Genomic DNA, 14,154 nt, shown 5'->3' on the forward strand with positions numbered 1-14,154 from the left:
CCTGGTGAAAACCATGCAAATGATGGAAAAAGTTTGATATGGTCTATCCTATCCTAATCAATTATTCAACATTTGTAATGCAGGGGGTTTGGGGGTTTTCTGATATGATATGTCCAGGTTAGTTCTAATTAAGGGGATTGTATTAATTAAATAAAATGTAATACCCTTTTTTAAAGTGCTTTATTCAGACCTCGAGAGTGAATAAGATAGTTCTGTTTCTATTCTTTGATGTGCTAGAATGTATAAGCTTCTCGAATATGAAATTTAGGCCCAGATTTACTAACCCCTTGCATTGCCCTTGTGTAAAGCAAGGTGACACAAAGCAATGCAAGGGATTAAGTCCGATTTACCAAGCCACGCTAAGCCACCTTGCGTGGTTTGGTAATTCCAGAGTAACGCCAGAAAGCCTTGTGTTACTCTGTGCTGGGAAGGCATTCCATGTGTGGAGTGTGGGTGTTCCCAATTGATGCACACATGAATTTTGGATCAGAACCAGATTTACCAAGGGAAGTGAACCATGGAATGCCTCAAAATGCTACGCTTACGCCGTCACATCTGATAGAGACTTCTAGCCGCAGATTCTTTCCCTTAGAATTATCCCCAAGCGTCAGACTGGATCCAGTCATTATTCGTGAGCAGTACCCCTGTGCACCAGTAAGTAGCATAGTTCAGCTCTGTGTGGTGTTGTCAATGTCATCCGCACCAGAAGTGACTTGCGCTTTACTTACATAGGAGCTACCCCAGTGCACTGATGTCACTTCTTTTCTTTTTGCTCCATTCAGTGAAGATCCGGAGAGAGGTACCCCCAGTCATTTTTTGACTGCTCTTTTTCGACATTTTGTTGAGGTTTTTGGAGACATATCTCCTGGTGTGGCAGGTGTGTCTACTAGGAAGGCTGATTGTGAGCCCTGCGGCACCTGCACTAACAAATGTCAGTGACAGACCCACACCTCATTTTCCTCTGGTTTCTTGAGCGAGACCACGATGCCAAGACTTGCATCAATTGTCGCTGCGTACACCCCAATGCCTTGAGGGAGCGATCCTCCTCTGAGAGCTTGGTGGTTCAAGTCTACACATTCTGAGTCAATTCTTGTGCATTCCCTACTACTCTACGGGGTAGGGAATTCAAAAGGCTGGACACCATTGATAATAAAATGTTCCTTCTACAAACCTGGATTGCGGTCTGTAAATACTGAATGCCTTTGGGCTATTGCTCCCATGTCCTTCGGTATCAATTGCGCAGCAGCTGCCCATGGTCCCGGAGGACGCCCAGGCCATTCTCCCAAAAAATGAGAGATGGCAGAGACATGCCCAAGTTCAGAATTCAATGTTGGCTGGACAAGACTGACTTGCTAGGCAGAGCGGTTTCTTTCTTGGTGGCCTTAAGGTACCACATCTGGCTAAGGACAACTGGCTTTTCAGGGGATGTCCAAGCTTTGCTTATGGACATTCCCTTTGATGGTGCCTTTTTCTTTGGAGTTGAGGCGGACTAAGCACTGGAGTGCTTCACGGACAGCAGGGTTATGGCCATGTCCTTGGGCCTTTCCATAGCCCCCCTCAACCCAGTCCACCTTTTGCTCCTTTTGTGGCTATGGGAGGGGTGTCCAGCAGTGTCCTTACCTGCCCAGCCACCAAATCCTGCAAGCTCCCAGCCTCTGCGTGGCCAAGGACTCGGTACCCACAGACCCACTGGATCAGGCAGCCAGAGGTCAGGCCAGTCCACCACCCTCCCCCAGCAGCCAAAACCTCCAAGCCTCTTTAGTTTGCCCTTCAACCACTATGGGCAACCGGTGGTAGGCAAGATATGCCATCACCTGACCGACTGGAGGTTGATAACATCAGACCACTGAGTCCTCCAGATTGTTCAAAGGGGCTACTCCCTACCCTTCATGACTGCCCCTCCACCCATGCCATCTACTTGTCACAGGCTGATGGAGGACCATCTCTCATTACTCCAACAGGATGCTCTTTTTGCCAAGAGAACCATGGAGAGGGTACCAATACCAGAAGTAGGTCGTCATTGTTATTCCTGCTACTTTCTGGTGGCAAAGAAGAACAAAAGGCTTTGTCCTATCCTAGATCTGCGCCCTCTCCATTTACTACTGACGCTCAAGTCTTACAAGTTCTGTCTACGATCGGACCGGGATACTGGATGGTGGTATTGTACTTGCTGTACTCATACCTTCACATTGCCGTCCTGCCTGTGGGTCATGGTGGGCTGTGAGCACTTTCAATTTGGCATGTTCCCTTTTGACCATACCAGCGCCGCTTAGGTGTTCACCAAGGTGATGTCAGTGGGGCCAGCTATTCTGCTGAGATCAGGGTGCCAGTCTTTCCCTATCTCGAAAATTGGCTGTTAAAGCAGGGCTCGCCCCAGGGAGCCCTCTCCTACCACCAGTCTATGGCGGACCTCCTGCACTCACTGGGTTTCACTATTAACATGCCGAAGACATACTTGACTCCCTCTGGGATGCTTCTTTTCATCAGAGCTGTTTTGGACATGGTAACGTTTCTGGATTATCCTCCCAAAGTGGGGTCCTGAATTAAGACTATGATTCCAATATTTCAGCCTCTGTTCTGTGTTTCAGTGAGACTGACTCTGCTGGACCTTATGTCCACCTGCATCCTACTTGTGACACCTGCCTGCTCGTATATGCAGGCTCTGCAGTGGTAACTGAATTTCCAGTGGGCGCAGCATCAGGGGAAATGTCTCCGACATGGTCCAGATCTCGGAGGGTACTGCAAAGGATCTGCAGTGGTAGTTAACGAACTGCGATTGAGTCAGCAGCAGACCCCTCTCCCTTACCCAACCAGATCTGACCTCAGTGACAGATGTGTCACTCCTGGGATGGGGTGGCCATCTGGGAGAGATGGAGATCAGAGCCCTCTGGTCTCCAGAGAAATCTGGGCTCCACATCACTCTTTTGAAGCTCCAAGTGATCAGACTGGCATTGAAAGCCTTACTACTCTCCATCAAGGAAAGTCTAGTGCAGGTGGTCACAGAAAACACCACCGCCAAGTAGGATGCAACAAGCAGGGAAGGGTGGGATGGTGGACCCTATGTCAAGAGGCCCTGCATATTTTGACATGTCTGAAACAGCAGGGCATATTCCTGGTGGTTCAACACTTGTCGGGCTCCCTGAATGCCAGGGTGGACAAACTCAGCCAAAGATGCCTAGCGGATCATGAATAGCATTTCCATACGGAAATGGTGCACTCTTTCAGCAGTGGGGAGAGCCTTGATTCGCCACCATTGACAACCTTCAATGTAAGCGGTTCTGAGGGCTCAAGATGTTTTCACCTCAAGTGAAGCTCAGGCCTCCTGTACGCTTTTCTGCCCATACCACTCCTGCCCAGAGTTCTAAAGAAGATCAGGAACGACCTGACCAATTCATCCTTGTAGCTCTGGACTGGGCTCAGTGAGTTTGGTATCCTGAGCAGTTGAGCATGGTCGTTGGTCCTCTGATCAGACTGCTCCTCCGGGAGGATCTTCATTTGCAGCAGAAGCCTGGGGTTCTCCACCCAAACCTGCCAATACTTCACCTTCATGTGTGTAGATTAAGCGGCGACAATTGACAGCTTTCAAACTTCCTCATGAAGTCTGTAATGTTATCTCTGTAGCCAGTCGTCTCTCCACCAAGGCATATATACCTGCTATTGGGGAAAGTTTGTGGCATTGTGTGCAGAAAGACCCGGGTAACGCCTTTTCTGCCCCCTTTCTCTGGTCCTTCAGTTTTTTCTTTCTCATCCCCTACAGTGGCACCTTAAAAGGCTATCTTTCGGCCACCTCAGCATTTCTGTGGTGACAAAATCAGACATCCTTGTTCAAATCCCCTATTGTGAATAGGTTTTTGAAAGGTCTCTAACACATTCTCCCACCTTTATCCATCATCATGCCCAAGTGAGACCTAAATTTAATACTCACCTTTCTCATATGCACTCCCTTTGAGAGGCTACACAACTGTCCTATGAATCTACTTACCATTAAAACGACTCCATCGATTGGACCCAAAAAGAACATTATCATTCTACCTTGACTGCACAAAAGAGGTCCTTGCAGATTACCATCCCTATGTGGGGTATGTTCGAACGAAGAAAGGGAAGGCAGTGTAGAAATGGACCATCTCCTGATGGCTCATGCTCTGAATTAAAATCTGCTACGCAATGGCCAAGGAGAAACCCCAGAGGGTTTGTGCAGAGATGAAGTGTACGTATCTTCTTTACTTACATTTTATTCCATATACAAGGATGTACACATCACAATATCATCGCAGTGCAGCATAAACACTACTGATTCCGGGACATTCCATACAGCGTATTAAGTAGAAGGAGCCCCCACAACATTCTATCCTATGCACTTTCTATGTCAGGCCTATAATACATACCCATTGCTACACATCCCTTTTTCTTATAATTTAAAACTGGACTAACAGAGAAAGTAACATGAAAACTCTACATCCCAATTCCCCTTTTCTAGTTAACGTAAAAATACTGTTATCCCCCACTTACCGACATCTAGAGAGATTGTAATAATTTATTGTATTTGATTATTTAAAACCATTACAAGAAGTACACATAGCATATGCATGCTTCTTAAGACAAGAGAGAGTAGATAAAGAATCATGTGAGGAAGGGAAAGGAGGCATTTTTTTTTAACGTTTCTAAAAACATAAACGCTTCTAGTGTAAAAGCGCCTTGTTTGGCGTTTTCTGAAGAGGTTCGAATGTCTGTATTAAATGTTTTCAGTTGTGTGAGTTGAAACTACCTCATTCTGTTTTTGCATTTGCAAGGGGTGCTGCTCTCCCTTGCTTGGTTTCTACTAGTGACAAACATTTCACTAGCTTCCCATTTAGCAGCGGGTCCTTGGAGTCAAAGCATGCAATCACTGCCTGTCTCTGAGCTTGAATCCCTCATTCTTTAAAGTGCGCCTTTAGTAGTCCATCCCTTACCTCCTTTAAGTTAGTAAAAGTGCAGATTAGGTATACCATATTCTCAGTACTGTTGCCGCATAGTCTGCATGTGGTAGTTCTCCCTCAGCCATGGTGCAAGGATTCCTAGTCTGTATTTTAAGAATTGTTCTTTGGTCTTCCTGGAGTACCCCAATTCGAAGTATGCCTGTGACCTAAGTGATTTATAGCCACTCAGTGTCATCCAGGCTTGGCTCCTGCGGGCAAAGGCAGCCTTATCTTCTACAAGGGAGATTTTCTTGATTACTTTTTTTACTATTTGCTTGAAAACGGAATGGGTAGTTTGAGTTTCCCATAGGTCAGCTAACCCGGTAGAGACAAGTGAATCCTTCAAATACTGTCTGGCCGGCGAGTTGGAAATTTTGCAACTTTCTTGCCAGAGCTGATGGTTCAGTGTATTCGGGGAAGAGTTCTTAATTTTGTGCCAACACGTTATATAGGAACCTTGCCTTGCTAGGATTTGTTTGGTTATGCCAAACTCTAATCGAATCTGTGCTGGTGAGGCATAGGTTTTTAAGGTTAAACATAACTCTATAGGCCCTGGCCATGGTGGTGTCCAGAAATTTTGCGTCCCTGCCCCTTAGTGCTTCACTACCATAGGCGATGGTGGGTAGAATTTTATCTTGTGCTACCCGAAGGAGAGGGGAAAGAATAGGGCCTGTGAATTTTGTTTTTAACAGCCTTAATGTTATTGCTATTGCCATCCCCTTCCTCCTGATTGCCTCAAGTTGGTTGGCAAATCGACAACCCTCTTCGATGGTTACCCCTAAGTATTTGTAGGCCAGGATGTTCACAATTGGAGTTTTTTCAGGTATCAAGAATTGGACTGTTGTTTGCATTAATTGTCAAGGTTTTTGCTTTGTTGAGATTCACTTTTCGATGATTTTCTACTGGATACTCATGCATTGTGTTGAGTAAGCATTGCAGGCCAACTTGGGTGTGGCTTACCAGGACAACGTCATTGGCATACGAAATACTAGAGATGGCTTTTCCATCGAGTCGAGGTGCATGCGGGTTGCAAGTGCCTAGAACTGATGTCATACCTGCCGTAAACAGTGTTGATGCAAGCACACATCCCTGTTTGAGGCCTTTGGTGGTAGGTATGCACCTCGATAGATGTGAGCCGTTGCCTGGATTTACCTGTATCCATGTGTTGGTATGGAGGTATATTAAAAGGTTCAAAAGAGCTGACGGTATTCCCCAAAGCGCCAGCTTCCTCCACAGTCGTACTCGATTAACATTGTCAAAGGATGCCTTAAAGTTGATGAAACAAAAGTGAATTGCCTGTTTGGTCGATTTTGCCTTGTTGATGAGCACTTACTGACAAACAAAATCCTCTACCATCCTAGGTTTCCTTAAAATTCTTCCAAAAGTGCTCATTCTACTCTTGCTTCCATCAAATTCTCTCCCCTCTCTTCAGGATGAACACCTACGGTCTCCCTCACATCGCATTCCGTCAAGGACCTACTCGTTTTGACTAAATCCTTTGACCCAAACCTTCCATCACTTATCCTGCTGTTCCCTTTCCCATCCACAGACTCATTCAAACACCAATACCTGTCACCTCTTACTTTCTACAACTTTCTTTATTCACAACTTTCATCGGCTCTACCTCCTTTGACCAGAGCAATACAACGCATTTGACAAATGCTGCCATCTTCTAAGTGCATCGTAATCTTCATCACCCTCTTGACCCTTTTTGGGTTACTGAATTTACTTTCTCCTTTAACCACTTTTTTGACCGACTTCACACGCACCCCTTGCCCAACTTTTACATGTACCCCTTTCACTCCATGCTTAGCATCAAAATATTTGTAATCTTATTTTAAGCGAAAAATACATCTCCTCACATTCTTTGCCTCCCAATTCAATTTCTTACTCCTGATCATCCACCCCAGATTCACTCTGGAATACGTGGTCTGCCTCTCTTTAACCCAAAAGGACTTCACCAACAGTCACATGAGGCGTCCTTCTGTGCGCTAATCCATCTTTTTATGCTCATGTTCCCAGTTCTTCTGACCTTTTTCGCCATCCAAATAATTCCTCTAATCGCTTTATTAACTCTTTCCACCACAGAATCACCCCAAGGATGATACAACTCTGTGAATTTCTGTTCTATGCCAGCCATCTTAAGAAACATTCTAATTTCCTCTGACTTAAAGTACACACCCTTATCCGTTAGTATAGACAGCAGAAATCCGTCCCTAAGAAACACTTCCTTCATCACAGTATTAACACTTTGCGCCACAATCAACTCAATCCTCTTGGAGAACTAATCCACCAGAGCAACTATGCATTTACATGTGCCATCACACCATATAATGGGACCCATGATGTCCAATGCTACTTTGTCCCATTGTGACATGGGACAACCTAGCGAGGACATGGGAGGAGTCAACATTTTCTGCAATTTGTCACTAGTCTCATGATAAACATACTCTCATAGATACCTCTCCATCTCTAAATCCACTTTAGGCCAACAATATAGCATTTTTAAACTTTTTTGTACATATGATACCGAAGTGTCCTCCAAGTCCAATGGAAATAATCCTTTGTCTAATGCCACAGGGGGAATAACTTTTTCACCTCTACACATAAATGCATCATCCACACTCAGCTCATCTCTCACCTCCCAGAAGGCTTTCAATTCCTCCTTAATCCTTGCCGTATGCCTCCATCCACTCTTCTTGTTGTATAGTGCTCGCAATCCCTCCTGTAAAAATCCATGCAACACACCACTCATTCCAGGGATCCTAATTTAATTCTTTCAGAGGCATTGACATTCTGTTAAAAAAATCAGCATTCATATTTTTAGCTCCTGGTACATACTGCACATCATAGAAGAAATCTTCAAGTCTCATGGACAGTCTAGCACTCGTCGCAGAGGCCCTGGACCTACCCTCTGTGGTAAGTAATTTGGAAAGCGCATTGTGATAAGACCCCAAAATGAATTTTCTCCCCTAAATAAACTTATGAAAATGCTCAAGAACCCACACACATGCTAGACTTTTTCTCTCTTTCACGGAGTACTTCTCCTCCGTGGGTGATAAACAGTGAGAAGCAAATGCAATCTCACATTTATTACCCCATTTGTTTTTCTGAGTCAATACACCACCAAGACACTTACCACTAGTATCAGTGGTGTCAATCAAGTATGCTTTAGGATCAAAACCTTGAAACCTCAGTGCATTAGCTATAGCTTGCCTATCTCCCTAGAAATGCTGATTGACAGCTTTCATTCCATTCAAACTTGACTTTATTCTTCAATAAAAGCCTCATTTCATGGGACTTGTGTGAAAAATTCACCACCAAATTTGAATAAAATCCTGCCAATCCTCAAAAAGAGATCAATTCTTCTTTGGATTTTGGAGATGGAGCATTTACAATAGTTTCCACAAGCGTTTTCTTTGGTTTGATCCCTTCATCGCTGATTTCATGGCCCAAATACATGACCTTCTTCTGAGTAAACCTGCATTTAAAGTCAGTTGTGCAGTCAATCTCTGGAACACCTCTGCGGCTGATGCCAATCGACATGGCATGCATTTAAATTGGTAATAACCGAACAGTGTGCAGAATGTAGTGAAATGTCTGCTGTTGTGATCCAGTACTACTTGGTGATACACTGCAGACAAGCCCAGCATTGAAAACCATTTAGCGTTTCGAGTTAAAGACATGATAACCTCAATGGAAGGCAGTGGGAAGTGATCCACCACAATATTATTGTTAAGTCCCTTCAAGTCCACACACAAACGAACCTTGCTTGCAACGACCAAAGGAGACACCCATTCTGATGACTCTACAGATTCAATGACCTGTGACTGATGTAACTTCTCTAACTCTTTCTGCACCTGCTCTCCAAAATGAAAGGAATACTGCACACATTATGAATTTTGGGCAAAGCTCATTCATTTAATTGTATGCAATGGTGGCCAATATTACCTTGGAAGACCCCAAGAAATTCCTCTAACGCCCACCTTTTAGTGTCTTCCTCCTCACATGCTAATAAGACTTGCTAGTCAGATCCAGGACTACACTCAAGTTCTTTAATTCTTTCAAGGCCAATATTGAAGGCCACTCTTTGACTATATAGAGTTTAACCAACAGATGTCTGTTTTTGAAACTGAAGACTAATTACCTAACCCCACTATGTCTATCCCATCTCCAGTATAGCTCTCCGAAGATATGTCGGGGTTCCAATTGATCCCCAACCTTGCTCACAAAGAATTCCTTCCAAATACTCTCAGCAATGATAGTGTACGGGGACCCCGAGTCAGACTCCTCCAAAGGTTAACCAACACAAAGGTTTACTACTCCCTTCCCCTGCAACATTCAGCACCACCTTCTTCCGCCCTGTGTGCCTACCCGTCTCTTTACTCTCTTCACTTTCCCTTGAAGACTCTTCCCCATCACTGTTGCGTGGTGGTACTGCTCTTCTTCCTTTGTTTTCTCTTGCATACTCTGCATAATGTCCTATTATGCTGCATTCCAATCATTAGGCAGCTTTAGCCAGACACCTCTCAAACCTATCTGAATGTGATGTGCTACCCCATCAGAAACATACAATGCTCAAACTTTTAGCTTGTTTCAAATTGTTGACTTTCCTCCTATTTTTCCTTTGGTCTGCAAATCGCCCAGTCTGTGCACTCTTCTGTCTTCCTATTGACACTTTATTCACTGCCTTCAACACTTTATTTTCCTGTGTTAATGTAGCTTTAGTGCAATGCTCCAAAATTTCTGCTTTCTTGACAATTGCCACAATATCTTTGAGGTTCGCCTCAGCTTCCACCCACAACATCTCTTGTATAGATTTGTTTTTTGCATACATCACAATTTGATCATGAAGCAGTTTGTCATGCGAATTCCCAAACCTACTCAAGATCCCCAACTTCTTCAAGACAGAAAAATAGTCTTCAATATTCTCATGCTTCTCCTGTTTCCTTTGAAAGAATGCATGCTGTGTTACCGCAGTGCACGCCGTGTGTGAAAAGTGCTCATCCAAATCCTGTATTGCACTTTAAAAAACATCTATATCACCTCCACTCCTGTCAGGTTTCTGTAATTGATTATAAATGCATAACCTTCCAGACCTAGGCAGAACATTAGGATTATTTTCTTCCTCTCAACTGCGAATAAACCATTACTATCTTCTATGTTCACTGTTTGAAGTGGGGATCCTCATCCCTCACCGCCGCCACCAAATGCTGGAGGCGGGAGTCCCTGTCTCACACCGATGTCGCCAAGTGCGAGATCCGGACCCCTCGTTTCAATGATAGGCTAAGTAAGGACACCGTCTGAGATAGCCCTGCTCACCCCCTTAGTACCTTGGCACGAGCAGCCAGGCTTATCTCCAAGGCACGATCGTACAGTATGTGCAACCACACTCACAGCAACCCAGTGATGTCACCACAAATAGACTTCACACAAGTGTTTATAAAACAAGTATAAACTTTATATAAGAAGATATACCATATGACCACACAATACAAAACCAACATATAATATTGGGTAGTATTACTTCCGGTGGATTGGTAGGTTCTAATCCCACCCACCACTTCGAACCAACAGTTAAGCTTACTTCTAACTGTTTCCAAAAGGTTAGGCAAGTAGTATTGCTAGAATCACACATGTTGCAAAAGAAAAGAAATACTGATATATTCCTGTACTATGCAATTGGGAACGAATGCCATATGTAGTGCCACAGTCATGTACTTTGCAATAGAATAAAGCAATACGTATCACTACCAGCATACCCTGTGCAAGGAAGAAACAAAGCAATGTGTCACGCTACAATCATGTACTGTGCAATGAAGAAATAATGCAATGCGTCACGCTACAATCATGTACGGTGCAATGAAGAAATAATGCAATGTACCATGTTATAATCTTGTACTGTGCGATGAAGAAATAATGCAATGCCCCACGTTACAATCATGTACTCTGCAAGGGAAAAATAACTCAGTGCGTAGCGCACTAAGCATGTAGTTCGTCAGGCACAAATAAGGTCAGGCGTCATAAGATAGTTCGATAGATCGTTAGCAGCAATAATGCAAAGTGTAATACGACAGTTTAGGTGCTCCGTTAATAACAATGATAACACAAAAGCACCGCTTCTCACTCCAGCCCCAGTACTGCCCCTCCTTGGGCCAGCACAGGCCTAAATCCGAGCCGAAGCAACAGGCTTGCGCAGCTGACAGAAGCGAGAGGCCGAGAGAGTGTCCCTCCAGGTCCGCACCCCACCCCAAGTGGTGATCCAGGTTACCTGGGGGGAGGCGCAACCCTACTCTGCTCTCCTCCTTCAGTGACTTGGACCTTGATCCAGAACTCCATCAATGGGCAAGGCGAGCTCTGGCCAACGGCTCAGCTCCTCCGGGGCTGCCGGTCCGGTGCCGCTACAGTGTCACTCAAAGGGCCCAATGACCTGGGCCTCCTTCCGGCGGTCTCAGTGGACACCGAGACCCGCCCTCATCACTGTGGAGACTTACTTTGAATTTGGTGCGCACACTACCCAGGCACTCCTCAGCAGCGCCTCTGGATGCACCTCGACATGCACTCTGCGCGTCTGAGACTCACCTCTTCTCTGCTGCACACAATGACAAGGCGCTCTTCACCAACACCTCGGCTTGCACCGCAACATGCACCCTACACGTCCGAGTCTCACCTCTTCTCCCGGCAAACATCAAACTGCAGACCAGTCCCAGATCATGAAGCAAGGTTTGGTCTTTCCACAGCAGTCTCTTCAGTTGCTCCTTCTTTAACAGAGGTTCCTCATGACCACGAAACGGGTCCAAGCCTTTTCAGCCTCAATCCATTTCTGTTTTATTCCAACGTTCAGAGGTTTCAGCTCTCATAGTTATACCCCTTAATGTCTTTGAAGTTTGTTTTGCTCAGGGGTCCCTGACCCCTCCCTAAATCAGTTCTGGGTGTCTCCCCTGCAGCACCCTCTCCTTTTGTTGGTATCTCTAGTACTTAGTACGGACACTGAGCTGCTACTGGACCTTCCACCACCTTGAGTGGTAAATAGTGTCCTTTCGCCTCCCTCCCTTTGAAAACCTGTCTCCCTCCCAGTGTCACCTTTCTCCCTTTGATACTGGGGGTTTGGATCCTTAATCACTCAGCAGGAGATGGGTCAATTTGTTTATAGCACCAGCCCAGGCCTTTTCCCCTCCCAGGCTTCTCCTCCCCTACTCTCCAGATGCAGGGCAGCCTGGTGCCATCTCAACCCCTCCCTGGGACAAAACCTCTCCGAGCTCCTCTCACCTCTCAGATCCAGACAGTCAACCCACAATCAACAGAGATACACAGAAATGCTTAAAGCACAAAACTCAGTCACTTTCTAAAAGAGTGGTTTCTGAACATACAGTGACAAAACCATTTTCACAGAAAAATGTGTTATGACACTGTGAGTTTATACATACTAAACTTCACCACTCCATTTTAAACTATAGGAAACTAGGCTAACAAACACCACAACCAGCCTCCCCCATTCAGTCCTGTGGGCAGGATGGCCTTTCAGCAGTGAAAAACTAAATGGAGTGTTTTTCACTGTCAGGACACACACCTTAGTATATGTCCTGCCTTTTACCTACACTGCACCCTGCCCAGGGATTACCCGGGACCTACCACAGGGGTGCCCAAGGTGTATGCAAAAGGGAAAGTAAGGCCTGACAAGTGGTTGCACTTGTCAGGACAACATGCAAACTTAGCAAACTGCGCGCAGGCCCTACACAGCCGGTCTGAGTTCCCTTCTCCACGCACCTTTGTATTACTAGCCCTGGCGCATACAGTGCACATCACTAGGGACTTTACTAGTAAGGCAAGCATATCAATCATGGCCAGCCTAGTATCATTACACTTTACATAGGGAACACTTGTACTTTTACACTTATCAGCAGTGGCATAGTACCCAAAGCATCTAAATTGGCAACTCTATGTCAGGAAAATGGTCTAAGGGGAAAGAAAGCAAAACGTTTAGGGAACTTTAGCCAAAAATGCCAAGTCCTACACAACCCCCTCCCAGCCAAAAGCCAGGGTAGACCAATCATTACTTTGATGGACGTCCCGGCTTCGGGCAATAGAACCAGGATGCAGGCCCTCCACCACAGGTACCCCCTCCTGTTCCTCGCCTTCCTGCCCCCAGGGGGACTGCTTGATCCCAACCCCTAAGCCAGCAATGCTGTTTCATGAATCCCTCCCTGCTAGGGGGACCCCTCCAAGGGTGCTGGACCCATGCCAACCCCCCCTGGAGTGGTACCTTGGAAAGACCCATCAGTCAGGATACTACCTCCAATTATCCTGAAGAGTAGGTCTACCTTGGTCATTTCTAGGGCACCCAACCCTACTGGCTGGACAATGGCCCATTGGTGTCCCCACTGGGGAACACAACCCTCTCTTAATCTTCCATTTAATCTTCTGGGCCTGCCACTTAGAATTAGCACCCACAGACTTGAGGGCGGCAGGAGTTCTGGATTCCGACTCCCCACACCCTCCTAACACTAGGTGTCCTTCCTCACACCTCTTGCAAATAGGCACTAGGTCTCCACCTGGGGACTCTCCCACGGCCCACCCAGTTTCCCGCGTGGTGCTGCTGATCTCTGGGCATGCTGCTCTTTCTGCCTCCCCTTCTTTTGAGACAAGGGGCTAGTAAGCAACCCCTACTCACTACTCTGGGATCTCCTCGTGCCACTTGGCCCTTCTTTCCTCTCTGGGGCCTTTTGAGGCCCCTGGACCCATGACCAGGGGTCCGGTTCTGGTGCAGGCTCCCGAAAATCAAAGAGCCCACACCTTAATCCGTGGTGGCGCAATCCTGGAAAATAATATCTGAGCCTAGACTCCCCTGGGGCCAAATTGGACAACCCTTCCAAATCATTTATCATGCTAACCACTACCCAATCTTCCAGTGCACACTTGTACTCATCCACACTAAGCACTGGCTGTGTGCTGCCACCAATCACACTGAACTCACCTTGTCCGCCCTTAATGTCCGATTCCCTCATGCTGAACTCATGAACTAAGGGAATCCGTTTCTCTTCCAACATGAGAGCATTCCTGCTCTCCTCTGCTTGAGTTTTAAGTTATAACATCTTCAACTCATGCAGCCTGACCCTTTGGTTTTCCTCCAACTCCTTTGGTGAAAAACTCCTCCCTGAAGGGCTGCTATCAGCCACTGCAGCTGGTCCCTCCACTGGTA

General features: G+C 45.9%; 1 protein-coding gene across 1 annotated transcript in view; it reads left to right on the forward strand.

Moving 5' to 3' along the window:
* Positions 1-14,154, forward strand: part of ESR2 (estrogen receptor 2) — an 826,997-nt gene that overhangs the window by 744,517 nt on the left and 68,326 nt on the right. The gene's annotated exons all lie outside the window — the stretch shown is intronic.

The sequence above is a fragment of the Lissotriton vulgaris genome, chromosome 9 (genome assembly GCF_964263255.1).
Source record: "Lissotriton vulgaris chromosome 9, aLisVul1.2, whole genome shotgun sequence".
Classification (NCBI taxonomy): domain Eukaryota; kingdom Metazoa; phylum Chordata; class Amphibia; order Caudata; family Salamandridae; genus Lissotriton; species Lissotriton vulgaris.